Below are 20,028 nucleotides of genomic sequence, written 5' to 3'. Positions count from 1 at the left end.
CCCTGTACAGGTGTTAGTGTTCAGTAATGTCTTCCTCAGTAGTGAACCTGCCTGCCTGCTGTCCATCTGTTGACTGAGGGAGTACAGGTCCAGGTAGAGATGGATCATATCCTCATCCGGACAGCTGCTCTTTGTGTGTGTGGTGGTGTGTTGTTGTGTGTGTGTGTGTGTGTGTGTGTTGTGTGTGTGTGTGTGTGTGTGTGTGTGTGTGTGTGTGTGTGTGTGCGCATGTGTGCGTATGTGCGTGTGCGTGTGCGTGTGTGTGTTATATCTGGACTGGTGATTAACACTGCAGCACAGTTATCATTACAGTGATGAACTGGCTTCTTCAGCAACAGCTGTTACACAGCACCTGTATGCCATGCCAGGGCCCTGGCTGTGTGTGGGGGAAGTGCATGTGTGCGTTTGTGTGTATGACAAAACTACGACATACTCTGTCTGTTCTGAGAACACACACACACACACCGTTTTGAGTGAGCTGGTGGAGCAGACGAGGGTTGAGATGGTGAAGCTGTCTCTGGAGCTGACAGACAGGCCTCCTACACTGCTGGTGCTGCGGCTCAGTGTCCCGTCTTGTGAACGTCCACATAACGCGTAGAGGGTAGGGACAGGTACGAGTTCACATCCTCCATACGCTTACTGTCCCCCTGTAGAGAGAAGGAGAGAGACAGAGAGGGTGGGAAGAGAGAGAGGTGTGAGGAGAGAGAAAGAAGAGCAAGACGGTGGGTTATAGAGAGAGCGTAAAGAGAGAAAGATGGGAGAGAGAGAGAGAGTGCGGTAAAAGAGAGGGGGAGAAAGATGAGAGAGAGAGAGAGAGAGAGGGTGAGGTGATAGAGAGAGAGGGGGAGAAAGAGGAGAGAGAGGGGGGAGAGAGAGAGTTTAGAGAGGGTTTAGTTTGGGAGTGAATCAACAGTATTTCATCTTCATTCCTTTACCACTTAATCAATAATTCCAGTTCATTTGGCAGTGAATCTATAATTATTCAGTTAGCCTGTTCAGTCGGTTGTGAACTTTAATAATTCAGTGTCCTTGGCGATTGGCTGTGACTCTGACGTAATTCAATTATCAGTTCATTTAACTGTGAATCTGTACTGGTTCATTTATAACGTTAATTCGTTCGTTTTGTAGCTGTGTGAATCGGAGTTGATTCAGTTCTGACCTTGAAGACCACCAGGTCATGAAGCCCGTCCTTCAGCACGGTTCCATCTTCCTTCATCAGGCGAACAAATGCCATGGCAAAGTCTTCTCACTCTTATCCTTAGCTACACAGAGAGAGAGCGAGAGAGAGAGAATTAAGAAATTCATTTAGTAGATGAAAGCAATGGCTTCCTCCTGTCACATGCTTTCAAACTTCCAACCCCTTCAGCTCAGTGATAAAGAAGGTAAGGATAGGGCAGAGTTGGGTGTACTCACACTCCTGAGAGGAGCGGTGTCTGAACATGAAGCGCAGGTGGATCCTGTGCATCTCCTCCAAAGGGATGGCCACCTATAGGACGGAGGACAACATTACATCTGCTGTTAGGGCCCTGTGCTATAGGACGGAGGACAACATTACATCTCCTGTCTAGGCCCTGTGCTATAGGACAGAGGACAACATTAAATCTACTGTTAGGGCCTGTGCTATAGGATGGAGGACAACATTACATCTACTGTTAGGGCCCTGTGCTATAGGACGGAGGACAACATTACATCTCCTGTTAGGGCCCTGTGCTATAGGACGGAGGACAACATTACATCTACTGTTAGGGCCCTGTGCTATAGGACGGAGGACAACATTACATCTCCTGTTAGGGCCCTGTGCTATAGGACAGAGGACAACATTACATCTACTGTTAGGGCCCTGTGCTATAGGACGGAGGACAACATTACATCTCCTGTTAGGGCCCTGTGCTATAGGACAGGGGACAACATTACATCTACTGTTAGGGCCCTGTGCTATAGGACGGAGGACAACATTACATCTACCTGTTAGGGCCCTGTGCTATAGGACGGAGGACAACATTACATCTCTGTTAGGGCCCTGTGCTATAGGACGGAGGACAACATTACATCTCCTGTTAGGGCCCTGTGCTATAGGACGGAGGACAACATTACATCTCCTGTTAGGGCCCTGTGCTATAGGACGGAGGACAACATTACATCTACTGTTAGGGCCCTGTGCTATAGGACGGAGGACAACATTACATCTCTGTTAGGGCCTGTGCTATAGGACAGAGGACAACATTACATCTACTGTTAGGGCCCTGTGCTATAGGACGGAGGACAACATTACATCTCCTGTTAGGGCCCTGTGCTATAGGACAGAGTACAACATTACATCTCCTGTTAGGGCCCTGTGCTATAGGACGGAGTACAACATTACATCTCCTGTTAGGGCCCTGTGCTATAGGACAGAGTACAACATTACATCTCCTGTTAGGGCCCTGTGCTATAGGACGGAGGACAACATTACATCTACTGTTAGGGCCCTGTGCTATAGGACGGAGGACAACATTACATCTCCTGTTAGGGCCCTGTGCTATAGGACAGAGTACAACATTACATCTCCTGTTAGGGCCCTGTGCTATAGGACGGAGGACAACATTACATCTCCTGTTAGGGCCCTGTGCTATAGGACGGAGGACAACATTACATCTCCTGTTAGGGCCCTGTGCTATAGGACGGAGGACAACATTACATCTACTGTTAGGGCCCTGTGCTATAGGACGGAGGACAACATTACATCTCTGTTAGGGCCCTGTGCTATAGGACAGAGGACAACATTACATCTACTGTTAGGGCCCTGTGCTATAGGACGGAGGACAACATTACATCTACTGTTAGGGCCCTGTGCTATAGGACAGAGTACAACATTACATCTACTGTTAGGGCCCTGTGCTATAGGACAGAGGACAACATTACATCTACTGTTAGGGCCCTGTGCTATAGGACGGAGGACAACATTACATCTCCTGTTAGGGCCCTGTGCTATAGGACAGAGTACAACATTACATCTACTGTTAGGGCCCTGTGCTATAGGACGGAGGACAACATTACATCTCCTGTTAGGGCCCTGTGCTATAGGACAGAGTACAACATTACATCTACTGTTAGGGCCCTGTGCTATAGGACGGAGGACAACATTACATCTACTGTTAGGCCCTGTGCTATAGGACGGAGGACAACATTACATCTACTGTTAGGGCCCTGTGCTATAGGACGGAGGACAACATTACATCTCCTGTTAGGGCCCTGTGCTATAGGACAGAGGACAACATTACATCTCCTGTTAGGGCCCTGTGCTATAGGACGGAGTACAACATTACATCTCCTGTTAGGGCCCTGTGCTATAGGACAGAGTACAACATTACATCTACTGTTAGGGCCCTGTGCTATAGGACGGAGGACAACATTACATCTCCTGTTAGGGCCCTGTGCTATAGGACAGAGTACAACATTACATCTCCTGTTAGGGCCCTGTGCTATAGGACGGAGGACAACATTACATCTCCTGTTAGGCCCTGTGCTATAGGACAGAGTACAACATTACATCTACTGTTAGGGCCCTGTGCTATAGGACGGAGGACAACATTACATCTCCTGTTAGGGCCCTGTGCTATAGGACGGAGGACAACATTACATCTCCTGTTAGGGCCCTGTGCTATAGGAGGACGAGGACAACATTACATCTACTGTTAGGGCCCTGTGCTATAGGACGGAGTACAACATTACATCTACTGTTAGGGCCCTGTGCTATAGGACGGAGGACAACATTACATCTCCTGTTAGGGCCCTGTGCTATAGGACGGAGGACAACATTACATCTACTGTTAGGGCCCTGTGCTATAGGACGGAGGACAACATTACATCTCCTGTTAGGGCCCTGTGCTATAGGACAGAGGACAACATTACATCTCCTGTTAGGGCCCTGTGCTATAGGACGGAGGACAACATTACATCTACTGTTAGGGCCCTGTGCTATAGGACAGAGTACAACATTACATCTACTGTTAGGGCCCTGTGCTATAGGACGGAGGACAACATTACATCTCCTGTTAGGGCCCTGTGCTATAGGACAGAGGACAACATTACATCTCCTGTTAGGGCCCTGTGCTATAGGACGGAGGACAACATTACATCTCCTGTTAGGGCCCTGTGCTATAGGACGGAGGACAACATTACATCTCCTGTTAGGGCCCTGTGCTATAGGACGGAGGACAACATTACATCTCCTGTTAGGGCCCTGTGCTATAGGACGGAGGACAACATTACATCTCCTGTTAGGGCCCTGTGCTATAGGACAGAGTACAACATTACATCTCCTGTTAGGGCCCTGTGCTATAGGACGGAGGACAACATTACATCTACTGTTAGGGCCCTGTGCTATAGGACAGAGTACAACATTACATCTACTGTTAGGGCCCTGTGCTATAGGACGGAGGACAACATTACATCTCCTGTTAGGGCCCTGTGCTATAGGACAGAGTACAACATTACATCTCCTGTTAGGGCCCTGTGCTATAGGACGGAGGACAACATTACATCTCCTGTTAGGGCCCTGTGCTATAGGACAGAGTACAACATTACATCTCCTGTTAGGGCCCTGTGCTATAGGACGGAGGACAACATTACATCTCCTGTTAGGGCCCTGTGCTATAGGACAGAGTACAACATTACATCTCCTGTTAGGGCCCTGTGCTATAGGACGGAGGACAACATTACATCTCCTGTTAGGGCCCTGTGCTATAGGACAGAGTACAACATTACATCTCCTGTTAGGGCCCTGTGCTATAGGACGGAGGACAACATTACATCTCCTGTTAGGGCCCTGTGCTATAGGACAGAGTACAACATTACATCTACTGTTAGGGCCCTGTGCTATAGGACGGAGGACAACATTACATCTCCTGTTAGGGCCCTGTGCTATAGGACGGAGGACAACATTACATCTACTGTTAGGGCCCTGTGCTATAGGACGGAGGACAACATTACATCTCCTGTTAGGGCCCTGTGCTATAGGACAGAGGACAACATTACATCTACTGTTAGGGCCCTGTGCTATAGGACGGAGGACAACATTACATCTCCTGTTAGGGCCCTGTGCTATAGGACAGAGGACAACATTACATCTCCTGTTAGGGCCCTGTGCTATAGGACGGAGGACAACATTACATCTCCTGTTAGGGCCCTGTGCTATAGGACAGAGTACAACATTACATCTACTGTTAGGGCCCTGTGCTATAGGACGGAGGACAACATTACATCTCCTGTTAGGGCCCTGTGCTATAGGACGGAGGACAACATTACATCTCCTGTTAGGGCCCTGTGCTATAGGACGGAGGACAACATTACATCTCCTGTTAGGGCCCTGTGCTATAGGACAGAGGACAACATTACATCTCCTGTTAGGGCCCTGTGCTATAGGACGGAGGACAACATTACATCTCTGTTAGGGCCCTGTGCTATAGGACGGAGGACAACATTACATCTCCTGTTAGGGCCCTGTGCTATAGGACGGAGGACAACATTACATCTCCTGTTAGGGCCCTGTGCTATAGGACGGAGGACAACATTACATCTCCTGTTAGGGCCCTGTGCTATAGGACGGAGGACAACATTACATCTCCTGTTAGGGCCCTGTGCTATAGGACAGAGGACAACATTACATCTACTGTTAGGGCCCTGTGCTATAGGACGGAGGACAACATTACATCTACTGTTAGGGCCCTGTGCTATAGGACAGAGTACAACATTACATCTACTGTTAGGGCCCTGTGCTATAGGACGGAGGACAACATTACATCTCCTGTTAGGGCCCTGTGCTATAGGACGGAGGACAACATTACATCTCCTGTTAGGGCCCTGTGCTATAGGACAGAGTACAACATTACATCTCCTGTTAGGGCCCTGTGCTATAGGACGGAGGACAACATTACATCTCCTGTTAGGGCCCTGTGCTATAGGACGGAGTACAACATTACATCTCCTGTTAGGGCCCTGTGCTATAGGACGGAGGACAACATTACATCTCCTGTTAGGGCCCTGTGCTATAGGACAGAGTACAACATTACATCTCTGTTAGGGCCCTGTGCTATAGGACGGAGGACAACATTACATCTCCTGTTAGGGCCCTGTGCTATAGGACAGAGTACAACATTACATCTCCTGTTAGGGCCCTGTGCTATAGGACAGAGGACAACATTACATCTCCTGTTAGGGCCCTGTGCTATAGGACAGAGTACAACATTACATCTCCTGTTAGGGCCCTGTGCTATAGGACGGAGGACAACATTACATCTCCTGTTAGGGCCCTGTGCTATAGGACAGAGTACAACATTACATCTCCTGTTAGGGCCCTGTGCTATAGGACGGAGGACAACATTACATCTCCTGTTAGGGCCCTGTGCTATAGGACAGAGGTACAACATTACATCTCCTGTTAGGGCCCTGTGCTATAGGACAGAGGACAACATTACATCTCCTGTTAGGGCCCTGTGCTATAGGACAGAGACAACATTACATCTCCTGTTAGGGCCCTGTGCTATAGGACGGAGGACAACATTACATCTCCTGTTAGGGCCCTGTGCTATAGGACGGAGGACAACATTACATCTACTGTTAGGGCCCTGTGCTATAGGACGGAGGACAACATTACATCTCCTGTTAGGGCCCTGTGCTATAGGACGGAGGACAACATTACATCTACTGTTAGGGCCCTGTGCTATAGGACGGAGGACAACATTACATCTCCTGTTAGGGCCCTGTGCTATAGGACGGAGGACAACATTACATCTCCTGTTAGGGCCCTGTGCTATAGGACGGAGGACAACATTACATCTCCTGTTAGGGCCCTGTGCTATAGGACAGAGGACAACATTACATCTACTGTTAGGGCCCTGTGCTATAGGACGGAGGACAACATTACATCTACTGTTAGGGCCCTGTGCTATAGGACAGAGGACAACATTACATCTACTGTTAGGGCCCTGTGCTATAGGACGGAGGACAACATTACATCTCCTGTTAGGGCCCTGTGCTATAGGACGGAGGACAACATTACATCTCCTGTTAGGGCCCTGTGCTATAGACGACAGAGACAACATTACATCTCCTGTTAGGGCCCTGTGCTATAGGACGGAGGACAACATTACATCTCCTGTTAGGGCCCTGTGCTATAGGACGGAGGACAACATTACATCTCCTGTTAGGGCCCTGTGCTATAGGACGGAGGACAACATTACATCTCCTGTTAGGGCCCTGTGCTATAGGACAGAGGACAACATTACATCTCCTGTTAGGGCCCTGTGCTATAGGACGGAGGACAACATTACATCTCCTGTTAGGGCCCTGTGCTATAGGACAGAGGACAACATTACATCTCCTGTTAGGGCCCTGTGCTATAGGACGGAGGACAACATTACATCTCCTGTTAGGGCCCTGTGCTATAGGACAGAGTACAACATTACATCTCCTGTTAGGGCCCTGTGCTATAGGACGGAGGACAACATTACATCTCCTGTTAGGGCCCTGTGCTATAGGACAGAGTACAACATTACATCTCCTGTTAGGGCCCTGTGCTATAGGACGGAGGACAACATTACATCTCCTGTTAGGGCCCTGTGCTATAGGACAGAGTACAACATTACATCTCCTGTTAGGGCCCTGTGCTATAGGACGGAGGACAACATTACATCTCCTGTTAGGGCCCTGTGCTATAGGACAGAGTACAACATTACATCTCCTGTTAGGGCCCTGTGCTATAGGACGGAGGACAACATTACATCTCCTGTTAGGGCCCTGTGCTATAGGACAGAGTACAACATTACATCTACTGTTAGGGCCCTGTGCTATAGGACGGAGGACAACATTACATCTCCTGTTAGGGCCCTGTGCTATAGGACGGAGGACAACATTACATCTCCTGTTAGGGCCCTGTGCTATAGGACGGAGGACAACATTACATCTCCTGTTAGGGCCCTGTGCTATAGGACAGAGGACAACATTACATCTACTGTTAGGGCCCTGTGCTATAGGACGGAGGACAACATTACATCTCCTGTTAGGGCCCTGTGCTATAGGACAGAGGACAACATTACATCTCCTGTTAGGGCCCTGTGCTATAGGACGGAGGACAACATTACATCTCCTGTTAGGGCCCTGTGCTATAGGACAGAGGACAACATTACATCTCCTGTTAGGGCCCTGTGCTATAGGACGGAGGACAACATTACATCTCCTGTTAGGGCCCTGTGCTATAGGACGGAGGACAACATTACATCTCCTGTTAGGGCCCTGTGCTATAGGACGGAGGACAACATTACATCTCCTGTTAGGGCCCTGTGCTATAGGACGGAGGACAACATTACATCTCCTGTTAGGGCCCTGTGCTATAGGACGGAGGACAACATTACATCTCCTGTTAGGGCCCTGTGCTATAGGACAGAGGACAACATTACATCTACTGTTAGGGCCCTGTGCTATAGGACGGAGGACAACATTACATCTCCTGTTAGGGCCCTGTGCTATAGGACGGAGGACAACATTACATCTCCTGTTAGGGCCCTGTGCTATAGGACGGAGGACAACATTACATCTCCTGTTAGGGCCCTGTGCTATAGGACAGAGGACAACATTACATCTACTGTTAGGGCCCTGTGCTATAGGACGGAGGACAACATTACATCTCCTGTTAGGGCCCTGTGCTATAGGACGGAGGACAACATTACATCTCCTGTTAGGGCCCTGTGCTATAGGACGGAGGACAACATTACATCTCCTGTTAGGGCCCTGTGCTATAGGACGGAGGACAACATTACATCTCCTGTTAGGGCCCTGTGCTATAGGACGGAGGACAACATTACATCTCCTGTTAGGGCCCTGTGCTATAGGACGGAGGACAACATTACATCTCCTGTTAGGGCCCTGTGCTATAGGACAGAGGACAACATTACATCTCCTGTTAGGGCCCTGTGCTATAGGACGGAGGACAACATTACATCTCCTGTTAGGGCCCTGTGCTATAGGACAGAGGACAACATTACATCTCCTGTTAGGGCCCTGTGCTATAGGACGGAGGACAACATTACATCTCCTGTTAGGGCCCTGTGCTATAGGACAGAGGACAACATTACATCTCCTGTTAGGGCCCTGTGCTATAGGACGGAGGACAACATTACATCTCCTGTTAGGGCCCTGTGCTATAGGACAGAGTACAACATTACATCTCCTGTTAGGGCCCTGTGCTATAGGACGGAGGACAACATTACATCTCCTGTTAGGGCCCTGTGCTATAGGACAGAGTACAACATTACATCTCCTGTTAGGGCCCTGTGCTATAGGACGGAGGACAACATTACATCTCCTGTTAGGGCCCTGTGCTATAGGACAGAGGACAACATTACATCTCCTGTTAGGGCCCTGTGCTATAGGACGGAGGACAACATTACATCTCCTGTTAGGGCCCTGTGCTATAGGACAGAGTACAACATTACATCTCCTGTTAGGGCCCTGTGCTATAGGACGGAGGACAACATTACATCTCCTGTTAGGGCCCTGTGCTATAGGACAGAGGACAACATTACATCTCCTGTTAGGGCCCTGTGCTATAGGACGGAGGACAACATTACATCTCCTGTTAGGGCCCTGTGCTATAGGACGGAGGACAACATTACATCTCCTGTTAGGGCCCTGTGCTATAGGACGGAGGACAACATTACATCTCCTGTTAGGGCCCTGTGCTATAGGACGGAGGACAACATTACATCTCCTGTTAGGGCCCTGTGCTATAGGACGGAGGACAACATTACATCTCCTGTTAGGGCCCTGTGCTATAGGACGGAGGACAACATTACATCTCCTGTTAGGGCCCTGTGCTATAGGACGGAGGACAACATTACATCTCCTGTTAGGGCCCTGTGCTATAGGACGGAGGACAACATTACATCTCCTGTTAGGGCCCTGTGCTATAGGACGGAGGACAACATTACATCTCCTGTTAGGGCCCTGTGCTATAGGACGGAGGACAACATTACATCTCCTGTTAGGGCCCTGTGCTATAGGACGGAGGACAACATTACATCTCCTGTTAGGGCCCTGTGCTATAGGACGGAGGACAACATTACATCTCCTGTTAGGGCCCTGTGCTATAGGACGGAGGACAACATTACATCTCCTGTTAGGGCCCTGTGCTATAGGACGGAGGACAACATTACATCTCCTGTTAGGGCCCTGTGCTATAGGACGGAGGACAACATTACATCCTGTTAGGGCCCTGTGCTATAGGACGGAGGACAACATTACATCTCCTGTTAGGGCCCTGTGCTATAGGACGGAGGACAACATTACATCTACTGTTAGGGCCCTGTGCTATAGGACGGAGGACAACATTACATCTCCTGTTAGGGCCCTGTGCTATAGGACGGAGGACAACATTACATCTACTGTTAGGGCCCTGTGCTATAGGACGGAGGACAACATTACATCTCCTGTTAGGGCCCTGTGCTATAGGACGGAGGACAACATTACATCTACTGTTAGGGCCCTGTGCTATAGGACGGAGGACAACATTACATCTCCTGTTAGGGCCCTGTGCTATAGGACGGAGGACAACATTACATCTACTGTTAGGGCCCTGTGCTATAGGACGGAGGACAACATTACATCTCCTGTTAGGGCCCTGTGCTATAGGACGGAGGACAACATTACATCTCCTGTTAGGGCCCTGTGCTATAGGACGGAGGACAACATTACATCTCCTGTTAGGGCCCTGTGCTATAGGACGGAGGACAACATTACATCTCCTGTTAGGGCCCTGTGCTATAGGACGGAGGACAACATTACATCTACTGTTAGGGCCCTGTGCTATAGGACGGAGGACAACATTACATCTCCTGTTAGGGCCCTGTGCTATAGGACGGAGGACAACATTACATCTCCTGTTAGGGCCCTGTGCTATAGGACGGAGGACAACATTACATCTCCTGTTAGGGCCCTGTGCTATAGGACAGAGGACAACATTACATCTCCTGTTAGGGCCCTGTGCTATAGGACGGAGGACAACATTACATCTCCTGTTAGGGCCCTGTGCTATAGGACAGAGGACAACATTACATCTCCTGTTAGGGCCCTGTGCTATAGGACGGAGGACAACATTACATCTCCTGTTAGGGCCCTGTGCTATAGGACGGAGGACAACATTACATCTCCTGTTAGGGCCCTGTGCTATAGGACGGAGGACAACATTACATCTCCTGTTAGGGCCCTGTGCTATAGGACGGAGGACAACATTACATCTCCTGTTAGGGCCCTGTGCTATAGGACGGAGGACAACATTACATCTCCTGTTAGGGCCCTGTGCTATAGGACGGAGGACAACATTACATCTCCTGTTAGGGCCCTGTGCTATAGGACGGAGGACAACATTACATCTCCTGTTAGGGCCCTGTGCTATAGGACGGAGGACAACATTACATCTACTGTTAGGGCCCTGTGCTATAGGACGGAGGACAACATTACATCTACTGTTAGGGCCCTGTGCTATAGGACGGAGGACAACATTACATCTACTGTTAGGGCCCTGTGCTATAGGACGGAGGACAACATTACATCTCCTGTTAGGGCCCTGTGCTATAGGACGGAGGACAACATTACATCTCCTGTTAGGGCCCTGTGCTATAGGACGGAGGACAACATTACATCTCCTGTTAGGGCCCTGTGCTATAGGACAGAGGACAACATTACATCTCCTGTTAGGGCCCTGTGCTATAGGACGGAGGACAACATTACATCTCCTGTTAGGGCCCTGTGCTATAGGACAGAGTACAACATTACATCTACTGTTAGGGCCCTGTGCTATAGGACGGAGGACAACATTACATCTCCTGTTAGGGCCCTGTGCTATAGGACGGAGGACAACATTACATCTCCTGTTAGGGCCCTGTGCTATAGGACGGAGGACAACATTACATCTCCTGTTAGGGCCCTGTGCTATAGGACGGAGGACAACATTACATCTCCTGTTAGGGCCCTGTGCTATAGGACGGAGGACAACATTACATCTCCTGTTAGGGCCCTGTGCTATAGGACAGAGGACAACATTACATCTCCTGTTAGGGCCCTGTGCTATAGGACGGAGGACAACATTACATCTCCTGTTAGGGCCCTGTGCTATAGGACAGAGGACAACATTACATCTCCTGTTAGGGCCCTGTGCTATAGGACGGAGGACAACATTACATCTCCTGTTAGGGCCCTGTGCTATAGGACAGAGGACAACATTACATCTCCTGTTAGGGCCCTGTGCTATAGGACGGAGGACAACATTACATCTCCTGTTAGGGCCCTGTGCTATAGGACGGAGGACAACATTACATCTACTGTTAGGGCCCTGTGCTATAGGACGGAGGACAACATTACATCTCCTGTTAGGGCCCTGTGCTATAGGACGGAGGACAACATTACATCTACTGTTAGGGCCCTGTGCTATAGGACGGAGGACAACATTACATCTACTGTTAGGGCCCTGTGCTATAGGACGGAGGACAACATTACATCTACTGTTAGGGCCCTGTGCTATAGGACGGAGGACAACATTACATCTCCTGTTAGGGCCCTGTGCTATAGGACGGAGGACAACATTACATCTCCTGTTAGGGCCCTGTGCTATAGGACGGAGGACAACATTACATCTCCTGTTAGGGCCCTGTGCTATAGGACGGAGGACAACATTACATCTCCTGTTAGGGCCCTGTGCTATAGGACGGAGGACAACATTACATCTACTGTTAGGGCCCTGTGCTATAGGACGGAGGACAACATTACATCTCCTGTTAGGGCCCTGTGCTATAGGACGGAGGACAACATTACATCTACTGTTAGGGCCCTGTGCTATAGGACGGAGGACAACATTACATCTACTGTTAGGGCCCTGTGCTATAGGACGGAGGACAACATTACATCCTGTTAGGGCCCTGTGCTATAGGACGGAGGACAACATTACATCTCCTGTTAGGGCCCTGTGCTATAGGACGGAGGACAACATTACATCTCCTGTTAGGGCCCTGTGCTATAGGACGGAGGACAACATTACATCTCCTGTTAGGGCCCTGTGCTATAGGACGGAGGACAACATTACATCTCCTGTTAGGGCCCTGTGCTATAGGACAGAGGACAACATTACATCTCCTGTTAGGGCCCTGTGCTATAGGACGGAGGACAACATTACATCTCCTGTTAGGGCCCTGTGCTATAGGACGGAGGACAACATTACATCTCCTGTTAGGGCCCTGTGCTATAGGACAGAGGACAACATTACATCTCCTGTTAGGGCCCTGTGCTATAGGACGGAGGACAACATTACATCTCCTGTTAGGGCCCTGTGCTATAGGACAGAGTACAACATTACATCTCCTGTTAGGGCCCTGTGCTATAGGACGGAGGACAACATTACATCTCCTGTTAGGGCCCTGTGCTATAGGACAGAGTACAACATTACATCTCCTGTTAGGGCCCTGTGCTATAGGACGGAGGACAACATTACATCTCCTGTTAGGGCCCTGTGCTATAGGACAGAGGACAACATTACATCTCCTGTTAGGGCCCTGTGCTATAGGACGGAGGACAACATTACATCTCCTGTTAGGGCCCTGTGCTATAGGACAGAGTACAACATTACATCTCCTGTTAGGGCCCTGTGCTATAGGACGGAGGACAACATTACATCTCCTGTTAGGGCCCTGTGCTATAGGACGGAGGACAACATTACATCTCCTGTTAGGGCCCTGTGCTATAGGACGGAGGACAACATTACATCTCCTGTTAGGGCCCTGTGCTATAGGACGGAGGACAACATTACATCTCCTGTTAGGGCCCTGTGCTATAGGACGGAGGACAACATTACATCTCCTGTTAGGGCCCTGTGCTATAGGACAGAGGACAACATTACATCTCCTGTTAGGGCCCTGTGCTATAGGACGGAGGACAACATTACATCTCCTGTTAGGGCCCTGTGCTATAGGACGGAGGACAACATTACATCTCCTGTTAGGGCCCTGTGCTATAGGACGGAGGACAACATTACATCTCCTGTTAGGGCCCTGTGCTATAGGACAGAGGACAACATTACATCTACTGTTAGGGCCCTGTGCTATAGGACGGAGGACAACATTACATCTCCTGTTAGGGCCCTGTGCTATAGGACGGAGGACAACATTACATCTACTGTTAGGGCCCTGTGCTATAGGACGGAGGACAACATTACATCTACTGTTAGGGCCCTGTGCTATAGGACGGAGGACAACATTACATCCTGTTAGGGCCCTGTGCTATAGGACGGAGGACAACATTACATCTACTGTTAGGGCCCTGTGCTATAGGACGGAGGACAACATTACATCTCCTGTTAGGGCCCTGTGCTATAGGACGGAGGACAACATTACATCTCCTGTTAGGGCCCTGTGCTATAGGACGGAGGACAACATTACATCTCCTGTTAGGGCCCTGTGCTATAGGACGGAGGACAACATTACATCTACTGTTAGGGCCCTGTGCTATAGGACGGAGGACAACATTACATCTCCTGTTAGGGCCCTGTGCTATAGGACGGAGGACAACATTACATCTACTGTTAGGGCCCTGTGCTATAGGACGGAGGACAACATTACATCTACTGTTAGGGCCCTGTGCTATAGGACGGAGGACAACATTACATCTACTGTTAGGGCCCTGTGCTATAGGACGGAGGACAACATTACATCTCCTGTTAGGGCCCTGTGCTATAGGACGGAGGACAACATTACATCTCCTGTTAGGGCCCTGTGCTATAGGACGGAGGACAACATTACATCTCCTGTTAGGGCCCTGTGCTATAGGACGGAGGACAACATTACATCTACTGTTAGGGCCCTGTGCTATAGGACGGAGGACAACATTACATCTCCTGTTAGGGCCCTGTGCTATAGGACGGAGGACAACATTACATCTACTGTTAGGGCCCTGTGCTATAGGACGGAGGACAACATTACATCTCCTGTTAGGGCCCTGTGCTATAGGACGGAGGACAACATTACATCTCCTGTTAGGGCCCTGTGCTATAGGACGGAGGACAACATTACATCTCCTGTTAGGGCCCTGTGCTATAGGACGGAGGACAACATTACATCTCCTGTTAGGGCCCTGTGCTATAGGACGGAGGACAACATTACATCTCCTGTTAGGGCCCTGTGCTATAGGACGGAGGACAACATTACATCTCCTGTTAGGGCCCTGTGCTATAGGACGGAGGACAACATTACATCTCCTGTTAGGGCCCTGTGCTATAGGACGGAGGACAACATTACATCTCCTGTTAGGGCCCTGTGCTATAGGACGGAGGACAACATTACATCTACTGTTAGGGCCCTGTGCTATAGGACGGAGGACAACATTACATCTCCTGTTAGGGCCCTGTGCTATAGGACGGAGGACAACATTACATCTCCTGTTAGGGCCCTGTGCTATAGGACGGAGGACAACATTACATCTCCTGTTAGGGCCCTGTGCTATAGGACGGAGGACAACATTACATCTACTGTTAGGGCCCTGTGCTATAGGACGGAGGACAACATTACATCTCCTGTTAGGGCCCTGTGCTATAGGACGGAGGACAACATTACATCTCCTGTTAGGGCCCTGTGCTATAGGACGGAGGACAACATTACATCTCCTGTTAGGGCCCTGTGCTATAGGACGGAGGACAACATTACATCTCCTGTTAGGGCCCTGTGCTATAGGACGGAGGACAACATTACATCTCCTGTTAGGGCCCTGTGCTATAGGACGGAGGACAACATTACATCTACTGTTAGGGCCCTGTGCTATAGGACGGAGGACAACATTACATCTCCTGTTAGGGCCCTGTGCTATAGGACGGAGGACAACATTACATCTCCTGTTAGGGCCCTGTGCTATAGGACGGAGGACAACATTACATCTCCTGTTAGGGCCCTGTGCTATAGGACGGAGGACAACATTACATCTCCTGTTAGGGCCCTGTGCTATAGGACGGAGGACAACATTACATCTCCTGTTAGGGCCCTGTGCTATAGGACGGAGGACAACATTACATCTCCTGTTAGGGCCCTGTGCTATAGGACGGAGGACAACATTACATCTCCTGTTAGGGCCCTGTGCTATAGGACGGAGGACAACATTACATCTCCTGTTAGGGCCCTGTGCTATAGGACGGAGGACAACATTACATCTCCTGTTAGGGCCCTGTGCTATAGGACGGAGGACAACATTACATCTCCTGTTAGGGCCCTGTGCTATAGGACGGAGGACAACATTACATCTCCTGTTAGGGCCCTGTGCTATAGGACGGAGGACAACATTACATCTCCTGTTAGGGCCCTGTGCTATAGGACGGAGGACAACATTACATCTCCTGTTAGGGCCCTGTGCTATAGGACGGAGGACAACATTACATCTCCTGTTAGGGCCCTGTGCTATAGGACGGAGGACAACATTACATCTCCTGTTAGGGCCCTGTGCTATAGGACGGAGGACAACATTACATCTCCTGTTAGGGCCCTGTGCTATAGGACGGAGGACAACATTACATCTCCTGTTAGGGCCCTGTGCTATAGGACAGAGGACAACATTACATCTACTGTTAGGGCCCTGTGCTATAGGACGGAGGACAACATTACATCTCCTGTTAGGGCCCTGTGCTATAGGACGGAGGACAACATTACATCTACTGTTAGGGCCCTGTGCTATAGGACGGAGGACAACATTACATCTCCTGTTAGGGCCCTGTGCTATAGGACGGAGGACAACATTACATCTCCTGTTAGGGCCCTGTGCTATAGGACGGAGGACAACATTACATCTACTGTTAGGGCCCTGTGCTATAGGACGGAGGACAACATTACATCTCCTGTTAGGGCCCTGTGCTATAGGACGGAGGACAACATTACATCTCCTGTTAGGGCCCTGTGCTATAGGACGGAGGACAACATTACATCTCCTGTTAGGGCCCTGTGCTATAGGACAGAGGACAACATTACATCTACTGTTAGGGCCCTGTGCTATAGGACGGAGGACAACATTACATCTACTGTTAGGGCCCTGTGCTATAGGACAGAGGACAACATTACATCTACTGTTAGGGCCCTGTGCTATAGGACGGAGGACAACATTACATCTACTGTTAGGGCCCTGTGCTATAGGACGGAGGACAACATTACATCTACTGTTAGGGCCCTGTGCTATAGGACGGAGGACAACATTACATCTACTGTTAGGGCCCTGTGCTATAGGACGGAGGACAACATTACATCTCCTGTTAGGGCCCTGTGCTATAGGACGGAGGACAACATTACATCTCCTGTTAGGGCCCTGTGCTATAGGACGGAGGACAACATTACATCTACTGTTAGGGCCCTGTGCTATAGGACGGAGGACAACATTACATCTCCTGTTAGGGCCCTGTGCTATAGGACGGAGGACAACATTACATCTCCTGTTAGGGCCCTGTGCTATAGGACGGAGGACAACATTACATCTCCTGTTAGGGCCCTGTGCTATAGGACAGAGGACAACATTACATCTACTGTTAGGGCCCTGTGCTATAGGACGGAGGACAACATTACATCTCCTGTTAGGGCCCTGTGCTATAGGACAGAGTACAACATTACATCTACTGTTAGGGCCCTGTGCTATAGGACGGAGGACAACATTACATCTCCTGTTAGGGCCCTGTGCTATAGGACGGAGGACAACATTACATCTCCTGTTAGGGCCCTGTGCTATAGGACGGAGGACAACATTACATCTCCTGTTAGGGCCCTGTGCTATAGGACGGAGGACAACATTACATCTACTGTTAGGGCCCTGTGCTATAGGACGGAGGACAACATTACATCTACTGTTAGGGCCCTGTGCTATAGGACGGAGGACAACATTACATCTCCTGTTAGGGCCCTGTGCTATAGGACGGAGGACAACATTACATCTACTGTTAGGGCCCTGTGCTATAGGACGGAGGACAACATTACATCTCCTGTTAGGGCCCTGTGCTATAGGACGGAGGACAACATTACATCTCCTGTTAGGGCCCTGTGCTATAGGACGGAGGACAACATTACATCTCCTGTTAGGGCCCTGTGCTATAGGACGGAGGACAACATTACATCTCCTGTTAGGGCCCTGTGCTATAGGACGGAGGACAACATTACATCTCCTGTTAGGGCCCTGTGCTATAGGACGGAGGACAACATTACATCTACTGTTAGGGCCCTGTGCTATAGGACGGAGGACAACATTACATCTACTGTTAGGGCCCTGTGCTATAGGACGGAGGACAACATTACATCTCCTGTTAGGGCCCTGTGCTATAGGACGGAGGACAACATTACATCTCCTGTTAGGGCCCTGTGCTATAGGACGGAGGACAACATTACATCTCCTGTTAGGGCCCTGTGCTATAGGACGGAGGACAACATTACATCTCCTGTTAGGGCCCTGTGCTATAGGACGGAGGACAACATTACATCTCCTGTTAGGGCCCTGTGCTATAGGACGGAGGACAACATTACATCTCCTGTTAGGGCCCTGTGCTATAGGACGGAGGACAACATTACATCTACTGTTAGGGCCCTGTGCTATAGGACGGAGGACAACATTACATCTACTGTTAGGGCCCTGTGCTATAGGACGGAGGACAACATTACATCTACTGTTAGGGCCCTGTGCTATAGGACGGAGGACAACATTACATCTACTGTTAGGGCCCTGTGCTATAGGACGGAGGACAACATTACATCTCCTGTTAGGGCCCTGTGCTATAGGACGGAGGACAACATTACATCTCCTGTTAGGGCCCTGTGCTATAGGACGGAGGACAACATTACATCTCCTGTTAGGGCCCTGTGCTATAGGACAGAGGACAACATTACATCTCCTGTTAGGGCCCTGTGCTATAGGACGGAGGACAACATTACATCTCCTGTTAGGGCCCTGTGCTATAGGACGGAGGACAACATTACATCTCCTGTTAGGGCCCTGTGCTATAGGACGGAGGACAACATTACATCTCCTGTTAGGGCCCTGTGCTATAGGACGGAGGACAACATTACATCTCCTGTTAGGGCCCTGTGCTATAGGACGGAGGACAACATTACATCTCCTGTTAGGGCCCTGTGCTATAGGACGGAGGACAACATTACATCTCCTGTTAGGGCCCTGTGCTATAGGACAGAGGACAACATTACATCTCCTGTTAGGGCCCTGTGCTATAGGACGGAGGACAACATTACATCTCCTGTTAGGGCCCTGTGCTATAGGACAGAGTACAACATTACATCTCCTGTTAGGGCCCTGTGCTATAGGACGGAGGACAACATTACATCTCCTGTTAGGGCCCTGTGCTATAGGACGGAGGACAACATTACATCTCCTGTTAGGGCCCTGTGCTATAGGACGGAGGACAACATTACATCTCCTGTTAGGGCCCTGTGCTATAGGACAGAGGACAACATTACATCTCCTGTTAGGGCCCTGTGCTATAGGACGGAGGACAACATTACATCTACTGTTAGGGCCCTGTGCTATAGGACGGAGGACAACATTACATCTCCTGTTAGGGCCCTGTGCTATAGGACGGAGGACAACATTACATCTACTGTTAGGGCCCTGTGCTATAGGACGGAGGACAACATTACATCTCCTGTTAGGGCCCTGTGCTATAGGACGGAGGACAACATTACATCTCCTGTTAGGGCCCTGTGCTATAGGACGGAGGACAACATTACATCTACTGTTAGGGCCCTGTGCTATAGGACGGAGGACAACATTACATCTCCTGTTAGGGCCCTGTGCTATAGGACGGAGGACAACATTACATCTCCTGTTAGGGCCCTGTGCTATAGGACGGAGGACAACATTACATCTCCTGTTAGGGCCCTGTGCTATAGGACGGAGGACAACATTACATCTACTGTTAGGGCCCTGTGCTATAGGACGGAGGACAACATTACATCTCCTGTTAGGGCCCTGTGCTATAGGACAGAG

At 49.7% G+C, this 20,028-nt stretch overlaps 1 long non-coding RNA gene across 1 annotated transcript in view; it reads right to left on the bottom strand.

The window, feature by feature from the left end:
• Positions 1–547: 547 nt before the first annotated feature.
• LOC116368554 (uncharacterized) overlaps positions 548–20,028 on the bottom strand; it is a 37,252-nt gene continuing 17,771 nt past the window's right edge. The window contains exons 2-4 of the long non-coding RNA XR_004208550.1: positions 1,414–1,486; positions 1,160–1,262; positions 548–647 (exon numbers count right to left, since the gene is read on the bottom strand). This is a non-coding gene — a long non-coding RNA (uncharacterized LOC116368554). The remainder of the gene's footprint in view (positions 648–1,159; positions 1,263–1,413; positions 1,487–20,028) is intronic.

The sequence above is a fragment of the Oncorhynchus kisutch genome, unplaced genomic scaffold (genome assembly GCF_002021735.2).
Source record: "Oncorhynchus kisutch isolate 150728-3 unplaced genomic scaffold, Okis_V2 scaffold1952, whole genome shotgun sequence".
Lineage (NCBI taxonomy): Eukaryota > Metazoa > Chordata > Actinopteri > Salmoniformes > Salmonidae > Oncorhynchus > Oncorhynchus kisutch.
Note: the sequence above shows the minus strand (reverse complement) of the source record. Positions and strands in the feature narration are given on the sequence as shown.